Source organism: Neopelma chrysocephalum, unplaced genomic scaffold (genome assembly GCF_003984885.1).
Source record: "Neopelma chrysocephalum unplaced genomic scaffold, ASM398488v2 Primary Assembly neopelma1_26, whole genome shotgun sequence".
Taxonomy (NCBI): Eukaryota; Metazoa; Chordata; class Aves; order Passeriformes; family Pipridae; genus Neopelma; species Neopelma chrysocephalum.
Genome location: NW_020897695.1, coordinates 20,253,900 through 20,274,091, shown reverse-complemented (window position 1 = coordinate 20,274,091; position 20,192 = coordinate 20,253,900). Strand labels below are relative to the sequence as shown.

At 41.4% G+C, this 20,192-nt stretch overlaps 1 protein-coding gene across 2 annotated transcripts in view; it reads right to left on the bottom strand.

The window, feature by feature from the left end:
- Nucleotides 1–20,192, bottom strand: part of LOC113964051 (cytochrome c oxidase assembly factor 1 homolog) — a 53,349-nt gene that overhangs the window by 12,440 nt on the left and 20,717 nt on the right. The window contains exon 2 of one of the 2 annotated variants that reach the window (XM_027675818.1): nt 12,484–12,686. The exons of the other annotated variant lie outside the window; for it this stretch is intronic. The gene's annotated coding sequence lies outside the window, so the exon portion shown is untranslated. The remainder of the gene's footprint in view (nt 1–12,483; nt 12,687–20,192) is intronic. 2 annotated transcript variants of the gene reach the window in all.

Genomic DNA, 20,192 nt, shown 5'->3' with positions numbered 1-20,192 from the left:
GCTATGCTGTTCTGCGGACATCTTTTCCTCCACCTCATATGCAGTGGCAAGAAAGATTAAGTGGAGATTAGCACACACAAAAACCAAGAGAAAAGACACTAAATCATTATAAGTAGTGTTCTCAAAAAATAACTAGTAAAGAGCAGAGCATCGAAGTAACAGTAATGTTCGCTTTGTGTCTTGAAAATAGCAAGATATGGAGGAGAAGGTAGTATTCAGGATTGACTTTGAAGCTGAGTGGGACTCAGGCAGTTAACAAGACAACAAACCCAGAGAGGTAGAAGACTCCCAGGGTCACATGTGAAACGGCGGGTTACTGCAACAATAAAGTCTGTTTCTAATTAGACTTTGTTTTCTCCACAGAGGATCTTCTAAAAATAGGCAGGTGTTAAGAGAGTCTCCCTTATTTTTGCAAATTTGAATTTTCTGTCTCAACTCTGAAATTTGTGTGGCAGAGGTTGGTCTCAGGCACCTCCATCAAAGGTGGGTAATGGTGAAGCAAGGGCATTTTCACCAAGCCTCAAACATTAATTTTCCTCAGAACTGAGCAAGGGAGCTGGGACTGCAGGTTCTATAGGGAAGGCATTTTCTCCTCCTTCTCCTACTCCCGACATCACCAGCTCCCTCAGCATCTCCAGATTCTGGGTCATATCACAGACCAAACAGTAAACAATAATATTGCTCTGAAATAAGAGAGAAGTAACTTAATCCATGCGAACTCAGTGTGATCACTGCTGGCTAACTCCATCTGGGCTAGTGCCTACCCACCTCACCAATACAATATAGTGAGAGGCCACCAAGGCAAGCATCTGAGAGCCTTTAAACCACCTTGAACCACTGTAGTCCTGAGGTATTGACATGACACACTAAATACGTGCGGAAAAGACTACAGTTAAATTAAAATTTATCAATAGACCTGAGCATCTAACTTCAAAGCTGGAACTGTTGTCTGATCCTTCTGCAATGAAACATCCCCTTGGGCTGGTGGGATTTGAATTGGCCCTAGGTCCAGCTTTTCTGCAAGCCACCCAGGAAGTCACAGAAGATGAGGGGAATGTCAGGCAAACCACACATGAGCACATACTTGTATTTCACATTCTTGCTTTCCTGCCCATCCATTGATCTTGTAAGATCCATAAGGCATTTGGTGTATGCCAACTTCTACTATACTAGTAACATGCCAAGACAACATTTTAGAGACAGCTTCTCGACACTCACTGCCTACAAAATACCTTCACCAGTACAGTCACCAAAAACAGGACAGTACAGCAGAAGTGTTTTGACAGGATTTCAGCATTGATAGTCTCAACATACTATTTACCTATTTCTGAGAAGCAACAGCACAAATTTTGCCCCCTGCCAGCATGTTCAGAAACACCAAAGACCAAAGTCTTGTGTATGAACCCCTTTCACCAAAACCTCAGAAATTTGTAGGAAAGAAGTTTGCTTAATTCACAGTCAAATCAAAAGTCAGAGCAATACTTTCTTTTTTTTTTTTTCTCCACTATGTGATTCTTGAAAATGCATATTTTGGCATTTAGGGACGTAAAAAACCTTTTCAGCCAGCTTTGAAATGGTCCCTTCCAGGGTCTCCTCGCTGATCAGTTCCCAGAAATGTGTAACTTATCTGGTGTAAATGCTTTGAAAGGACAACTCTACATGTGAGAAACACTGTTTCTTGGCTTGCCAGTAGTCCAAAATTTATTTTCTGCCTTTGCTGCTGGCTAATTAACAAGGAAAGTGAAAGCAGTCAATAAAGTGATTAAGGATTCTGTCCTAGTTAGAACAGCTGGGACCAGTTCATCACTGTATGGGTGTAACCCAAAACTGTGTATTCTATAGCCTTCCATGCCATTTCCCAGAAACTGTTATCAAGACCATTCACACCAAACAGCCACCTTACTCTTGTAGCTGTATCACTTGTCCTGGGGCACACGCTACAATGCAAGTGGCCTTCTCAGCCACTACAAAGCCTGTATGGTGCTTTCAGATATCTTAGTTTTATTTCCCTTTTTTCCTCTCTTGGGTACTCTTATTTTCATGTTTCTGTTCTATTTGAAAATAGCATTTCTATTCCACTATCACAGACTACTTCCCTTTGTGATCTTAAGCTATGTGGTCTCATCCAGTGGGCTCACCTGTACTGCATTTCTTTTCTTCCTGTCCACCCACTTTCACCCCTCTATGTGCTCTCTTACCCTGCAGACTATTGCAACACCACCCCAGTGCCGAGCAGACAGAAGCACTGGAGCCACCATTCCCATTGTCCAAGGAGCCTTCTCCTGCTGTCCCTCAGTTTCTCTCTGTGAAATGGAGTCTGTCTTCCTAACTGCAGCTTACAAAGGTAGGTGCCAAAATTCTTTATTGGTTTTCTCTAAGTTGGAAAGATGCTACAGCCTAGATTGTTCAGTCTTTTTGAAGGCCGTGTCCATGTGCAAGCCAGATCAACAATCTGTTCCAGATCACCCTCCAAGACATCTAGAGCTGCCTGTACTTTGTACTGAAATACAAGGGATATCGCAGAAACAAGGCATGACTAGGGCGTGTTACTAGAGAACCAGGATAATTATAGCTACAGTGTGACCCATTTTTGCTGTTATTGGAGGATGGCATTATAGGTTAATACCTCATAATCTGTCATTAGCATCCCTAATTGTATGTTTCTGTAATTGGACACCATGGAGGGGGGAAGAAGGTGTGAATGTTCACCTTTTGTGTTTTAGAGGTGAACTGCAAAGGATTTAAGAGTAAGAATTCATAAGTAGGGTAAATGAAAAAGTTGCATCCAAGGTGCAGGAAGAAAAGATCACTGGTGTTTATTGTTTTAACAGCGAGAGGTTTACCTGGAAAAGCTCTGGGACAGCTTCTTGGCTTCCTTGCTGCTAGGAGTGAGGTCATGGGTGCTGCAATCCAAGATTCAAAAGAACTGCTCTGTGCTGTACCTGCTCTCCCTACAGCAAGCAGCACAGCCCAGCTTCTGAATGGGCATGTTAAAATAAAAGAATCACATAAGAAATAGCAGATATAGTCCTTTGACTGTCTCGTGCTGCCAGGATGAGACAGAATAGCCCTCTGTGCTAGGGAACAGAAAGGGACTGTAAAGCCAGGGAGGTTTTTGTAGTGTGATGTGTGTTTTCTGTATATAGTTTCCTAGAACAGGTTCACTGAACCTTCAAGGTAAGGGAGCAATGAAGAGTACAAAACGATTTCTCATGGAAAGATCAAAGAGTTTGCAATGTTTTCTATGAAGTGGTAACTACTTAGCTTTCTTGGCAGTTTGTGGGCATTTATCTCTGCCCAATATATTCACTATGCCAAAACCACCAACAGTATCTCAAAGCAAAACCCAATGACCAATCTAGCTTTAGGTCAGCTTACTAAATCCTGAGATGTGGGAAAAAATCAAGAAACACAAGGAGTCTGTGATAACCTTCTTGGCTAACAGGTCACATTTTACCTTGCAAAGAGAGAGCAAATGGTCACAAAAGCTCATAGAAGTACTGCAGATGTCATTGGGCTAGGAACTGTATGTTAAAAGTTAATACCAGCCTGGAGGTTTACAATCTCTAACTCCAATCCAGATAAGGCTTATGCTTCTCTGTAGCCTTGTTAACTTCAATAATATGAGCCACATGCATGCATTAAATAGGCATGCAGTAGATGGTGACCTAACGGAACTGAATGCCAGGGGAGGCAGTCATAGGGAAAAAATGTTCAAAGCAGGAACACAGTGTAAATCATAAGATGCTTGCTCCCTTGTAATGTGTCTGCTTCCAGAAATGAGGGGATAAAAGATGTGATCTGCTCTGCTATGATCAGCACAGAGCCCAATTTACAAAGCTTTTAAAATATCAGCGGAGTTGGGGAGGTTTGCAGCCCTATGGCCAAAACCCTTGCTGATCTAATGCATTTTATTATGTTATATTATAGCAGTACATACTTTTGGCATTTCACAAACACACTGCTCTTATTCATAACTTCCTATTGAAAACCAAAACTAAAAAAAAATGCTACCTTAATTCCTCTCAGATCCTCAGATGTGGTAAGTTTATTTCAAGTGCCCATCTTTATGCCCTCCCAGAAGGGTCCCTCCTTCAAAAAAGAAGGATCCTACCCTTCCTGTGAAAGTCAAGTCTCTTTTAAATATATCAGATCCACACTTAAAGCCTAAGGCTTTGAGAAAAACTAATTACTTTCGAACATCTTGGACATCTGGATCATTTCCAGAAGTTGGTCCTCGCCCATATGAGCAGAACTGGTTCAGTATCAGCTAAATCTGTTAACACAAATTAGGATCTGGGGAAAAACTAACCTCAAAGACTCGTGACTTTTTAATAAGCATTGAGGACCAAAAACAGCACAAGACCAACAGGGATTCTGACCTAGAAACATTCTATTCTCAGAAAGACAAAAAGGGGGGGAAAAGTTATTATGAGAACCACCAAAAATAAATGAAAGAAAAGAAGTTCTCATAGTACTTGAAGGTTTCTGTTCAGACAGATCCAGCTTGTTAACTTGTGCACAGAGCTGCGCAAGATGGAGGGAGCAAAAGGGCAAAGGAACCTGTCACACTGCATATGCAGCATCTGGAGTCAGACCTTTGATTTGATCTGGGCAGTAGCTACTGATTTATCCATCCACCCTTGGAAAGAGGAAAGGATATGCTGGACGCTCACAAGACAGTTGAATGTGTATCAGATTCCCTTCCAAAAATAAGTCAAGAGGAATTTCAGAGAACAGCTGACCACAATCCATATTTTCCTCCTCAGAATATGTATGGGAAAAGATCTGAGGAAAAATATCTCTCTGTTTAATACTTTAAATGTTACTCACTAAATTTTTGGTCCTTCAACAGTTCCTGTTAGGAAATGCAGGATCTTTTTTTTCATTGTGCAAAGCTGTTGCAGAAAAACATGGAATAATTTCACAGGAAGCCTGTGACAGGTCAGACGCTTGGTTCCAAGAGACTTGGGCTGTGTCCCTGCCCATGCACCATGCCCTCTTTTAGGCTAAAACATGCCAGCCTAGACAGATTCAGCACAATTCCAGGGCTGTTTCCTACAACAAACCTACCTTTAGGGATATGGGGACAAGCTTTGCCTATGGAGCTACAGCATAGGGCTTTGTCCAACAAGGAGGTGTGACAGTGCAAGAGCTGGGCAAAAGCACAGACCACAGCTTTGCATACTGTTGATGGCTGAGATTTTTCAAAATGTTGTGTGTTTTGTGTGTGCTCAACAGGCAATACTTTTACAGGATCATTGTTTTCTAAAACTGTTGGAATCTTTGAAAATTCAGCATCTGCTTTACGGCATTTTCAAGACACATCCTCACTAGTAGCTTTCAAACAGGGCTGCTAACAACATTCCTTATTGCTACTGTAATCTTCAAATACTTGTTTATGGGGTTTGTTGATCAAATGCGAGATTACTGAGGGCTCAGTACAATGAAATTTGACAAATGTGGCACACATGAGACACACAGGTGTGCTGTGATCCATTAGAAAAGGAAACAGGACCAGTTAGCAGGGAATGACTGCTGCTAATGATGCTGGTAGGGATCTGTGCCCACAGACTTCTTAAATTGAAGGCTGAAGAGGAAATACTTTGCCTTTGACCACAACACACACATTTTTCTGTTTGTTTATGTTTTGTTTTCCCATCACACACTACTCAGCTTTCTCTTCGTGGGAATTAGGAAGAGTGATGAAGAGATACCATCACTTTTATACAGTGCTACTCCCAGGAACCTCTGCTGAGATAGAAAAAGCCCCTACTTGGCCTTACTTTCAATTTACCCCTGACTTTTGCAGTTCATGTGATGCTAGCACAAGCAAAGCAGAAGACGGTGCTCCCAGGTTTCACAAGCAGCTCAGGGACTGATTCACTGTATCATTGTGGCTAAAATCATGAACTTTGGGTGTCTCAATTCACACACGTAAAAATAGGTGACTAAACACTTCCTGGTTCCTACTTTGCTGGAAGATACCAACATTTAATGGCTGCAAAGGGCTCTGACAGTCTAAGATGTAATTTTACTTAGGTATGAAATTGCCCACGTGCAGTACACACATGTTAACAGGCACAACAATGTGTTCCAGACAAAAAAAAAATATTTTGCAGTCTGGCACAGGGCGTGTTGTAGGACCAGCAGAATAATTATAGAAGCTGCAGTTGGCACTTATTAGAAAATTAAAGAAGCTGTTAACAGGTCATGAATAATCTGTGACTACCTAACTTAATAGTATTCTTCAGTCGACAAGCATGAAGGTGAGGGGGTGGAGGAAACGGTCACACCTTTTATAAGTCACTGTAGAATACCGATACCCTTATTTTTCATCACTTTGTAATCTGCTTGTTTACTTCCCTCCTGGTGTCTCTTCCCACTGGCTCTTCTCTCACTGCTATCTCTCACACCGAAAGACCGCAAGACTCATGGCCAGGGAAGCCAGCAGCAGCACCTGCAACAGCAAGTCCCATGGGAAAGCCAGCCCTCTCTGCAGTGTCTCAGCCTGGTAGCTGCCTCCCTGCTGTTCAGGGTTGCCTCTAAACACCTCTCCTGAGTCTGTGCTGGTACTTTTAAAGACTGTTTCGTCTTTAAGGCATCCCGGTCCATTTACAACACACTAGGATTTGTTCTCTTGTGTCTTGCTCCTTGCCTTCTGCACGTAAGCAGATGGCTGGAGGAGGAGGAAAAAGCAACTTGTTTCCCCACTTCTTCAGACAAACACATGCTCTTCAGAGCAGACAGATGCCTTAAAGTCAGATCCAGGGCATCAATTCATCTTCTAGGTTCAGCTGTAGCATATAAAGCATTTGCTGGATCTGGTCTAATGCTTTTTGACATTGTCAGGCCCCCTTCAGTGAACTACTGCCTTGTAATCAACTTGACAGCAAGTATTGTTCTACATTTATTAATACCGTACATGTTATCTTTAAACTGACACGTTCCAAGGCCAAGCATCAGCTGTGCTCAGCCCCGGCTTCAAAAAAAGTATTCAGACAACAGCACAGACCTCCTGCTGCTAATAAGGAAATAAATAAATAAAAACATGCCTTCACCATGCTGCTGTCACACAGTTTTACCCTTTCAATCTCAATTTTGCAGTAATTTTTATTTTACTTGTGGTCATAAAAATCTGAAGTACCCACTTTCTTGCACCCTCCTCTTTTTGGCTTCTTTAGGAAAGGGGTTCTGTTTTTTTTTCCCCGAGCCTTCTTTCTCTCCTTTCTCTCTCTTTTGTATGCAAACCTAAATTCAAGAAACTTGAATCTACATAAAAGTTAATTAACTTCAGGAACTGTTTTTCCTCTCCTCTCCTTTTATTTTATTTTTTTTTAACCGTAGGCACTATAATTTTCTATTTTTTTAAAAATGTTCAGCTTAATGAGTTATGTTTACTTAGTCAATAAGCTGATGATGCCCATGACAGGACCAGAAGTGTTTGGTTAGCAGCAGGGAGGGGAAAAAAAAATCAATAACTCTGAGCATTTGGCAGCTTTGTGGGCAGGAAATCATTTGTATTCTCTGGTTTAAATCAATGACCTTCTTTTCTTTGCTGTTCCAACAGGAAATTATAAACTCTGTGAACACTATTTGCATAGTGCCTTCTGCAATACACTTGTATATGCCAGGGTAAAACAATATGTTAACCTCAGCAGTGCTTCTCTGAGGTCCCTGTTAGAGAAACACAGGCACTTTACCACAGAGCTTTTCAGCAGGCACTTGTATTTACCAGAAGCAGAGACAGACTAGAAAAGATGTGAAAAGAGCTCCTTCTCCACTTCCAACAGCACCACCAAGAGATGAAGGCATTATTATTTAATAACACGGTTGTCTACTGCAGAGTATGAAAAAATGCCTTCTTTGTAACTTGGTAAGATGTTGTATCTTCAGTATGACAGACAGAAACTTGCTACTTCTACATTAAAGCTGCATTTGCACTTTTGTATCTTGCCCGTAATGTGCCAGGTACAATTTGAAAGTGCTGCATTTTTGCTTAAACTCATCATTACAGAGTTCTTGTTTTTGAAAGTTTCAGCCTCCTCTGTCCCATCCTTTTGCAAAATTCAATTAAGAAAAAGAAATTGCCACCCTATCTTGCCATGCTCATGAGAAACTGTTCCAGGGAGGTGACATTCTGAGAAAAGGCAGCGTTGAACTTGGCGCTGAATTTGCCTTCTAACATCTTCTGCTGCCCTGCACCACTTTAAGTCCAGATCATCTATTTTTTTTAGCATGTAGGAGAGCTGGCATGCAAGAAGACGAACTAGTCACAGGAAACAGAGGGAGGTGCGTGACCCTTTTTTCTATATTTCCCCCAGTGTGATCACAATGCAGCCCCAAAGTCTGGGATTCCTGTCTATGGTCAGAGCTAAGTGTTGCAGGCACCAGCTACTGGCACTGTGAAGCCCCTGGATGTATTTATTTTCATCCTGTGCAGGAGAATGATACAGTAAATCAGTATGGAAAACATGATGATAACCCCAGAGACTACCAAGGCCTCAGTGTAGTCTTCACTGGAATCAAATGTCATAAAATTCAGGCATCCAGATTTCTCTGCTTTGCTTTTTCACATGACAAGTCCTTTCAGAGTAGTTCTCAGCATCCCTCCTGTGCTCCCAATGCCGCTGGCACAAAGATGTAGTAATCAGTTGATACTTAAAGTATATGTATTAGTTATATCACAGTTCTCCCTCCCTGAAACAAAAAGGAGAGGAATGTTTCTCTGAGTGATTGAAGTGGAAGTAACACGTGATTCTTGAGCTCCTTCTTTGTTTCTATTAATCTGCCAGATGCAAAGTTGCCTATCCTGACCCCACAAGCATTTCACTCCTTCTCACTGCAAACTTTAAGTGCTTATTGGGGTCCCTTTCAGAGCTCCTGGCTGCTGGAGCACCCTTTGCATTTCTAAAATTTGCAGTTCCTGATTGAAGGGAGCCACCGAATAAACGAGTTGTATCACTTTCTCACTGACAAGAGACTAAAGTAGCATCACAGTATCATACAAAGGCTGAGGCTGTGACCTCTCTGGAGGTCACTTTTTCCAATATCCTTGCTCAAATTCGGCTGCCTACAGATGGTTGTCCGGCTTTTGAGTATCTCCAAGGATGGAGACTCCACAACCTCCCTGGGCAACCTGTGCCAGCAATTAGTCAACCTCACAGTGAAAAAACATTTCCTGATATTCGGATTGCATCTCCTGTGTTTCAGTTTGTGCCCATGGCCTCTGGTTCCATCACTGGGCACTGATGGAAAGAGCCTGAGTCCCTCTTCTTCACACTCCCTTCACATACATTGATGTCATTTGAGCCTTCTCTACTCTGAATAGTTCCAGAAAACATGGATAAATCAAAGGATGAATTGGGTAGCTATTGCTCAGTTGACTTTCTTCTACTGAAAGGATCAAAAGCAAATGTCCCTTTCTTTCCCTGTTGCTTTCCTACTTTCCTCCCTTCCCCATCCATACATCTTCTATATGTCATGCTGTCACCTTTTTTCCATAGAATACCATGTACCAGGAATCTTTCTATATCCCAACAAGAAATGTTTAATCTGGAGAGGTGTGCAAATAGAATAGCTCATGCAAGAAATATGAACTGGTTTGGTTAGTTTTAGGCTTTGGACTGATTTATGAGTGATTTATGGTTCCATATGAATAAAACATAATCAGAAACTGTGGAGTGATAGTGCTGTATGTACAAAGAGGAGAGCTGCTCCTGTTACACATGGGAATGTATAGGCCATAATCTCATTATTTTGAGGTTGTGAAAGGTGTGCTAAGTGACTAATTCATTTCACTAATATATGACAAGCCACTTTCATAATGGAAAAAATTACTTTCTGAGATAATTTGTTTTTAACAACTTATCATAGTTGTTACCCTTCTAAGGGTGTATATTTTCCACTGTGCAGAAAACTGGTACGGAATAAAAATGCTGATTTAACTTCAAAACAGAAGTTGTTTGGTTTTTTATAATGTATAAACTTTGGTCTTTGAGATATTGCTCAGAAGACAACCATGTGTTTTATGTGGCCTCTGTTTGCAAAAAAGAAAATATACTTCCTTCTGGGGAAAATAAACTAGATTACACTGCAGGCAAAGAAGATTTAAGCCGCAAAGTTCAAGAGTACTCAGATGGAAATTCAGCTCCAGATTTTCCTATTGTCTCTGTTCTTGCATTCCACTTAAATGTGCTGTTGTATTCATACTGAATTGAATGGGGTTTGGTGTAGAGGTAAAAAGCAAGACTATTCTGAGTTTAATACCAGGTAACGACTTTGCTGACTTCAACAGTCAAAGTGACAGTGTTCAGATGCATATTTAACATCTGTTAAATGAACCATTTGGAATAAAATGCACTATTCACTGCTCTTACCATTCTCTCTGCAAATGCATTGTGAAACACCTCATGGTATTTTTTTTAATCTTTATAAAATTAGTAATGAGGACCCACAGTATCCCAAACGTTACTCTCCTCGTGTGATGCTTCTTCAGTGTAAATCCAGTCCCATTTCCAAGATGGCAGAATTGTCTGACAGAGCTAAAAATTACCAGCTCTGTTCCTCTGCTCAAGTCTGGCACAGATGGGCAGATCCTTTCGTGTCCTGGATATTCAGAGCCATTAGACACACCCTCAATTGTCTTATTTGTTCTTCTCCATTTATGTTGGCCATCACTTTCTAATAGGCCATTCTCCTCCACCCAAGACAAGCAGCTAGTCAAGCAAATGGATGAAAAGGCTTGAAAGTTCCCATAAGCATGGGATTTTCCCCTGGGCATGTTTTGTCTGGGACATTTTGTGATGCAAAGGTCTTACTGGTAAAAAGAACTGGCCCTACAAGATCTGGATACCTTGCTGAGAGGGGAATACTAGTTAACATGCATAATATCCAGTACTGGTGGAGAAAGTAAAAAGAAATCAACTAATCATTTTTAACTTATGCAACAAGCTGCACTCCTCTGACTGTGTTTTTTTCTCAAATCTGCTTGCTAACTATGATGCACTATGTGCCATTTGTGCTTTAGGGGATTAGGAGTCTAAACCAGTTTCCTGGTGAAAGCAAAGACTTTCTCGTTAAACGTTAAAGGCAAGGTTTTAATTAGTCACAAGGTTCTGGCAGAGAGTTAAGTCCTTCCTTCGATAACCAGCAGTTACAGATGCAGCAAATGTTAATAACCTAATAGGAAGCAAACTAGGTAGGCATACATTACATCATCCAGAAAATGGATTTCATGTAGCTTTTTGAGGGACTGATCATACTTTAAACCAAAAAAGTTGTTTATTTTTAATATGGAGATTTGGGCCGTTTGCAGCACCTAAAGCTACAGTCCCATCATGTCCCATTTCTCTCAGATCTAGTGTTAACATGCTCCCCGCTGCACAATTTGAAGTTAAAAATGTCACCTGGTTTAGGGGTGGAGAGGGGAAGAAATTCAAACAGAAACAGCAAACATTCTCAGACTTTTAGCAGCTATGCCTAGATGTCAAAAGAACAAACATAAGAAATCATGAGAGATTTCAATAGCTTTGTATCTGATATGAGCTTTTCAAGCCACAAATGGACTTTTTAAAGGAAACAACAGTATGTATGGGGGTTGTGTGGGAATGGAAAAGGGCTTCGTATGTGAGCGTGACACCAGAGAGGATTTAGTGGGAATGGCAAAGGAACCAAGTTTTATCAAATGCCAGCCTAAAGGCCCACAGGAGCCTGGTTTTCATCTCCATGTAAAAGGAGAGCAGCCTGCTACACAGCTCCTCCTCCACCATCACTGGAGCCACCAAGGACTTAGATGGAGGAAACTCTCTTAAACAGAGCCTAGCAAATCACAAGGAAACTCCAAATTGAGGGGTTTGAAAGGTTACTGTATCTCTGGGGATACAGTAACTTTACAGGATGCTTTAGGAATACTGTATCCCAGATAGAGAGAATTTTGAAAGGTTACTGTCTCATTAGGTATATAGTAACCTTTTTGAAGACTGTATCTTTAGGGATAGAGAGTTGTTACTTTGACATCTTTCTGATCTTCGGTTTTTTAACCAAGTAAAACGAAAAGGTAGACTGCTACTTTATTCTCTTAAATAACTAGTCAGCTTAGATATCTTCTGCACTGTGCAGTTTAGGAAGTAAACAGAAGTTGCACTAAGAAATCTTGAGCTTTTGTCATGGCCAAGAAGCAAGACTCTTTTTGGCAGTGGGTAGGGCTTTTCCAGTGGACCCACTGCAGTTTTCTAGCCTCTGCACTGTTGTAACTTAGGAAGTTCTTGAAATGCAACCCAACATCAGTACAGCAGCACCAGGGTATACTAACGAGACCTCATTTACTGTAGTTTTAGTACAACAGGGAGAGATTGCCAGTGTCCTGTACACAACATTGTGCTCTAGTGATTTTTCCCCTGGCTTTGTTTCAGACAGTTGTATGATAGGCTGATAACTATATTTTAAACTCTATCATGCAATGTATGCAGGTTTCTGACTTACCCTATTCAAACTGAAGCTCAATATCTATGGCTTGATTTTCAGGCAGCTGAGGAAGCAGGGAATGTTACTTGTCCTGTAAAGCACTCAGCATAACAACTGGCTTTTTGGTGCCACTCCTCTAAAACCTTGGTTGAAGATCACTATCACTAGGTAGTCCCAAACTAGCTAAGAAGCTCCCTTGACAGGTCTTATCCAGACTCCACCTAGAACAAAAGAGAAAATGCAGAGGAGTGGGTACGCATCAGAGACAGAGGAAGAATATTCAAACATTCCCAAGAATTCAACATAGTCACTCAATATTCCACTCCAAGACATCTAGCACTGTCCATCCTACTGCCTGAGTTTTCCATATAACCAATTTACAGTAAAGCGAGAAGTTTGCACATGATATTCTGACATGACAACAGTGCTATCAAAAACATTAGGGATCTCCTGCAGCTTTCTCCAGTCTTACTCACAAAAACCTTATGAAAATAACCACACACTCTTTAGCGTGAAATCATTCCTGCCATGCTAACAGTATTTGTAAAAAGGAGGTAACAGACCATGTATGTCAGCCTTGTAACTAAACATAATTTTCATAACAGACATTCCTTCTGTACAGTTCTTCCTCTGTTCATAATGTTGAATCAATTCACAATAGTCCATGTGCTGGGACTTTTTGGTTGCCAGTTTATCCAATCTTTATGAACTAGCCTACCTGCAAACAGCACTTCTAATGGCGCTTTGTTTATCAGTCTCTGCACATGCAGTATTTTACTCTCTACATGTACCAGGAGAAACAAAGTAGAGGAGCTAGTGCTCTTAAAGATGAAGCATTTCAGGCTGCAAGCAACCCTCAAGCTTTGTGAAGAGTGGAATAAGAACACCTGATATCCTCCAGTTTTGGGTCTTTTGGAGTCTCCAAGCCTGACAGAGACCACAGTTCCCTGCAGAGAATATCCAGAAGTCCTTTGGTATCCAGCCACCTGCTGCCACAAAATTCTAACATCTTCAATAGCTCAAAGACCCTGCATGTCTCTGTCAGGTCTGTTATAACAGGGAGGGAGATTTCCAAACTGTGTATACATAGATGTGGACACGTGTACAACACACCTGCTGAGAACAGTCCTTTACGAAGGAAAGCAGGCTGAAATATGTGCAAGTCAGTCAATACAAAGTCAGTCAATATTCAAGGCAGCTGCTAAAAAGCTTATTAAATGTTTGCTAAACTCTAAGAATCAGACTGAATGCTTGCTACAGAACTGCATACCATGGCATCCCAACAGCAGCCTCTTGAGTACTCCCACCGTGTGGGAGTTAATGTTACAGTATCACCATGAACAGCCCCAACAGAAATGAGACTTTCATCCGCTGGTCGCTCAGCCTTAATTAAAAGGACACTTTTCAACTAAACTTCAACGACATCTTTTGAAAAGAAGTTTTACACCTACTATATTCTTTTGGACAAAACAGTCTGCTCAGCTGTATTCCCAGATGTACATTTTGTTTCTCCCAGGTTGCTGGGATCCACAGCTATTTAGAAAGAAAGTTAGTTATGTCAACTGCTAGGATTTTCTACAGTACTTATTACATCAGCTTTCCTGAGAAACTTGTCTGAGCAGATCCCCTTTCTTGCTTTCTCCTTTCATAATGTTCTTCACATTCCTCTTTCAATATTTGTTGTTCTCTCTGTGGAAGCTCAGTTGCTGGCATTTTAAGGAAAGGTTACACAGGAAAAGGGTTACTAATAGAGTTTTTTCTCCCTATCCCATGCTCCTGGAGAGAAACTGTAGTATGTGGCACCTCTAAAGAAAGGTTTTCCTTCAGGAAAACTTATAGCATTCACTGCCAGTTTCAGAACGAGAAAAGAAATTTGGAGCATAAATGACCTTGGCCACTTTCATTCTAAAAGTGAAGAAGTAAGGAGGAGCAAGAGAAAAACACAAAACAAAACAAAGAGAGCAAATTATGCTGTGGTGCAAGTAGAAAGCCAGATCCCTAAATTTTACCCTCATCCCTGGTACTTGGGTGACTGTGCCTCTGATCAATTTGCTCCTGTGTATCTGCTTGCTTCTTGTTGAGCCCTGGTCCTTAGGAAATGGCCTTGGAAGTCAGCAGTCATATGTATCTCAAAATGTCCTCTAGATAAAACGGTACCAATTGAAGTGTGGTCCACAGACAGCTGACAGTGCTGGAGCCTGCCCAATTCAGGTCCAAAGCCTTCAAAGTAGGCAAGATAAGAACAAAGGATGTTAAGTCTGGATAGAATTTGAATAAGCTGGGAATGGAGCACAGACAAAAAATGATAAACATTTCCCACCTCAGGTGTATAAACTTGGGTGGCTTAATACACCTGCTCACCAGTGCAAACACGTGCACACACACGTGAGGTGGCGCGTGAGATGGCTGCTTGCTTTTTATTTATGCCGGATCTTGTGCAGTCCCTCGCTGCAGCACAGCAGTGTGTGCAAGACACAGTCTGCTGTAGGGCTTCAGCTCAAAAGCATGGTAAGGACACTTATTTTGACTACTGCTAAGTAGCTGAACGTGAAGCTGGGAAGTATCTTTTATTCAAATGCAGCTCCTTCTTCTAAACGCAGGGGCTCCCACATGACCTTCTTGAGTAGTTTGAGTTTTTCTATACAAACAATGGAGAAGGAAATCTAATTTCCAGCCTAGGAAAGGAAACACAGCTCAGTGAACACTGTTAGCAAGGGCAAGCATATTATCTCTGCCTGTTTGAGGGCCTACCGAGTTGAACAAAATCTTTTCATTAGCTGTAGTAGTCTTTATTACACTCCATTTGAATGATTTATTTAGGATTAAACTTTTATTGAAAAACACACTGCTCTTAATCCCAAGGAGTTTTCTTTTCCATGGGACTTGGTAATGCTTCATTCTAGCAAAATGCTGAATGATCTGTGTCATGTAACATGAAGTGTAACTGAAGCATTCTGTATCCTGCAGAAGTGCTTTCTGGACCTCTGTTTTTTAAGAGACCTGTGAAAAATCAACAGAAAAAAACACAAACAAAATATTTTGAGTAGGCTTAAATTTGGTACAAATAGGCCCTCATCTTTACTGCATAACTTCTAAAGAAGTCATAAAAAACAAACAAATGAAACAATTCAAAATCACTGTGCTTCAAGAGCAAAATAATCTAAAAATTAGCTTAATCCTTTTAGGATCAGGAATCTGGGCAGATAACTAAAGCAATGGATAATAAAATAGTCAAGCACTGGGTACCCGGTTAATGTATCAGCATCCTGATAAACAATGCTAAAAGAACAGGAAATTATTGAAGCAGAAGGCTTCATTTACTGTTCTGCTAGGATTACTGCTTAGGAAGTCACTAATACACATTCACAATGAATACTAGAAGTGAGCACAGGCAGAAACTTGCCTGTTACCCAAATGAGTATGACTAGTGCTGAATGTGTCTTTTACTAATCTTTTTTACAGTCTTCTTCACTTCCAGAAAGGCAAGATTATTTGGGAGGTTCCATTTTATCACTTAAATGCAGAACCAGACACAAGGAGTTCTTCCAGGAGCTCTTTAGGTTTTGGTTTCTTCTGAGCAGAAAGAACATCAAAGAGTAACAAAGCCCAAACCACCTGCTTCAAACTTGGTTAGCCAACCTGCTTGTTGGATTGGGAATTTTATTCTCTTTTTTGGAAGACCAAAAAAGAAGGGGGGGGGGAGAAAAAGAAATAAAACTATCCAAAAGCAGTATTCTGTTCTTGTTCCAGTTGATCTGTTTAGGATTTTGTCACCGGCCTTTGCCAGACCACAAAATCCTTCTGTGTATGAAAATAGTACCCCTCCCATGGTACAATGTGACCCCCCTGTCCTTTTTGACAAAAATCACTCACGAGATCACAGGAGTGCTTTCCCACCTTTGCTGTCTTAGGAGCCCTGTGTAGGATGGGCCGCTGTCACAGGTAAATCCAGCTGGGTTAGTAACAGACTGGAAGATGTGACTTCTACAGAGAAAGGCAGACCCAGGACAAACAAAGTGACATGAAATAGAAAGGGAACTTATAACCACAATTTACCCTCCCCCCCCCTTCTGTTTTTACCCCTTCCTCTCTTCCTACTTCATCCCTAGTCTTCCTACCCTTTTGCAAAAATCAAAAATGGCACTGGTCATGTTACAGGTACAGACCATTTGTCAAAGATTTGTTTCTTCTCTCTCTGTGTGAGTTAATCATTCCCAGCAAGCTTTCTGGGGTGATGAGTCAGTAGCACAAAGAAATGACAGATTAAATGCAGTGTTTATTTTCCTCTGCTTTTTTTTAAGCATGGCCATTTCGCCCATCTGCAAGCATAGAGGAAGGGGTAACCAAATGTACTGCAGGTGGGAGCTCTAAGGATAATGTCTCCAAAACCTGCAGCTTCCAGTAAAAGCCTTGTATTTATTGTATTCTTCTTGCTGTTTACTCAGCAACACACTGTGTTAAAAGTTGCAACATTCGTCTTTAAACATTAATTACCAAGGCATGATTACTTCAAAAATTCACTGCCTGAGGCCAGAGCCTAGGAAGTGGAAAATGTAATTTCAGAAAGCGATGAGAACAAATGCTGAGCCTTTTAATTGCAGGTTAGTACAAATGACTAACAGTAAAGCAAAACTCATTTTGGATGAATTTGTTGTTCTGCATGTCAAATCCAAAACTTAGTAGTGAGTTGCCTGGGCTTTGTTCTTTTCCCCTACTCTTTTTGTAAAAGACAGAGAAGCTGATGAATTTTTGAGAGGTTCAGGAAATACTTTTCTAAAAATTCAGTTACAATTATTTAAAATAAAGAAAGAAAGACTAAATGATGCATACAAAGTCAGGCAAAAGTTGCAGTCATTGTTGGACAATTACTGTGCTCTTTTGAACCTCCATTTCAGGATGAAGGCTGCAGTGATTCTCAGCATCTATCTCCTTCTCCCTCAGTTTTGCTGAAATGTATCTGGAATTACCAACACTATAACAATGGATTGTTATGCTGCTTCATCATGTGTGGCAACATAAGATTACATATGCTGCTGTGACTCAATGTTACCCTATCGGGTGTCCCAGTCTGCTGCCAACAGAACTACTGCAATAGCAAAGGCATTTTCATCTCCACCCTTCTGGCCTTGCTGCTGGCAGAATGGGGACAGCCCTGCATAACCACTTTTGCAGGGCATCAAAGGCACTTCTTTTCACACAAAGGTAGAGAGTTCATTCCAGCCCCCACTGCCATACCTGGGAGCACACATCTGATGGGAGATCTGACTCACAGTCTGATGGACCTGAGGCTGGTTTCCTATGTGACCATAGGAGAGACCACAAGAGCACAATCTGTGATGGTCCTCAAGTTGCAGTTATGCGCCGAAGTCTGAAGTCAAAGAGACTCCAAATTGCTTTTCTAGCGGTGATGTTCATTGGCAAACTTCAGTTCTGCTTCTGGGTGCACTCAGCACTGCACTGAACAGCTTGGTGTCTGGCCTCCCTAGGATTGAGAGATGGCATGCCACTTCCCTACCAGAAGGGCCTGAATCACTAGGTATATCAAAAACCTGCCTAATCCCTCATGGTTCATCCAGAGAAGAAAAGACAAGAAGTTGGTGTCCCACCTCCTCTCCCACTTGCTTTTAACAGTTCTGTACTGAAAGCTTTTCCCCTGTGACCTGGGAGATCTGTTTTCAACATGCTCTTGAGTACATTCTCTTACTGAGTCAGTGTGTGCCCTTCTGTCTTCTGTTAAATGGGGAATAAAAGACCTTCTTTACCCCACGGCCATTCTCACCAGGCCTGTACTGCAGACCCTTGTCCACAGGCCAGTTTTGGCAGGATGGCTTATGACCACACTGTTAAGAGTTTGTTCCCTACTGAGTGGGCTGGCTGCAGCCATGCTCTACAGTGCTCAGCTCACGTCTCTTCTCATGACCCTGCAGATAACAGTCATTATATTCAGCTCATGGGCTTGGTGGTTTTTTTCAGTTCAAAATACAGAGAGTACTAACAGGTAGATGCTGCAGGCCAGCTGAGCAGTGCTGTGTCAAACACATAATAATGCCAGAAAAAAAATTGTTGCGTTCTCTAGGAAAAGAATGGATGAGCACAAATGATGCTATTGCCCAGCTTTGAATAATGATGAAGCACTGTCCTTGCTGAAGGAAACATATTTGGTGTCTTCCAAATCTATCCTATCTGTTTGGAGCAAACCCTGGAGTAGTTTACACAGTTGATGACATTCACATTTCTCCTTGGGATTTGTTTCAGAAGGGTGCTCAGACACTGACAGGTGTCTGTCATACTGACACAGGTGGTATGAATGACCAGGACACCCATCCCTGGAGAAGAACAGCAGTGCACCAAGCTACTAGTACAGACACAGCATTTTTAAGCAATAGTTGTTCTACTTTGGCACAGTCTGTGAAGCTCAGGAGAGATATGTCAGACAAAGCGACAAAGCACCAAGCAGAACATCAAAACCAAGTGAAACAGTGCTGTACAGTAGTCCTCAGTTGGTGTGGTCAAGTAAGTAATGTACATTTTCCACTATTCCTTTCTCTCACAATTTCAGATCACCAGGTGAGTGCTGCATTTGTAAGGTGACATCTGGAAGTGACCAGGAGAATACTGGAGCTTGCACTGTCTCCCAGCATCCCCTCCTTTCCCAGAAATCCAGTGACCAGTTTCACCTCTGTTTTATCACAGGTATGACCTGGAGACTGAGATGAGTTTTCTGTGCCTCTGCCCTCTTGAATGTCACTACTGCTCTATGGAAACCCAGCTGCCACTATGTTTTCCTGACTGCCTCTAAGATGATTGTCAGGGACAGAAAATATTAATTAAATTTTAATTAATAAATTGAATACTGTGGGGTTAATTATAGCTATTTACGGGGAGTGTATGGGATTTGGAGGGCCTACCTTCTGGTGTTTTTGCACAAAGTGTTGCCTCTTCCTCTAAGCTCTAATTAGCTGGCTTTTTTCTTTTTAATAGCCAGCCTTCAAATTACTGGTCAGTAGCTCCCATTTTGTTCCTCATCAGCAGTCCTCCAGCACAGCTGCTACAGAAGGGAAGCAGCCCTCTAGTTTGCCTTGCAGGGAGCGGGTGATAAAGAATCTATCAGAAGTGGTATTAACCAACAACATTAAAAAAAGAAGAAAAAAAAAGCAACCAAGAGGCTCAGCCCCTAACTATGTCTAGCAAGGGAACTATGTAAGAAACAAAGGACATGGCTAGAAATAAGAAGCAACATCTGAGACTGCTGAAAGGTCAAAAATGTTCTCTCTGTATGCAGCCCTCTTGGCCAGCTGCATGTTCTGCCTTCCTGCATATGCACAATGCCAAGAGCCATCAACAGCAGATAAGCACCTGGGAAAAACCAAGCTGTTCCAGTACAAAGTCAACTGTGGAGCTTGGAGTAACTTCTCCTCTACTCCTTATTTTCAACCTACACGTTTCCTCCTTAGTGGTAAAACCTTTTTAAAATTTAAATACACTTAATTATCTGTATTGTAAAACCATTACTTCTAGTTACTTAGTGTATAGCTATAAAGAAAAAAGGGTCCTTTCAGGACACTGTTAAACTGAAGGCACACAGTAACATGCTGTGCCCAGATACCAGGATATTCAAGACAGCTTTTCAATTTCATGCCACAAGATGAAAACTAATAGCGCCTAAGAACAAGCACAGGAGTTTGGAGGTTATTTTGGATGTTGTTTTATTGGGTTTTTTTTGGAAA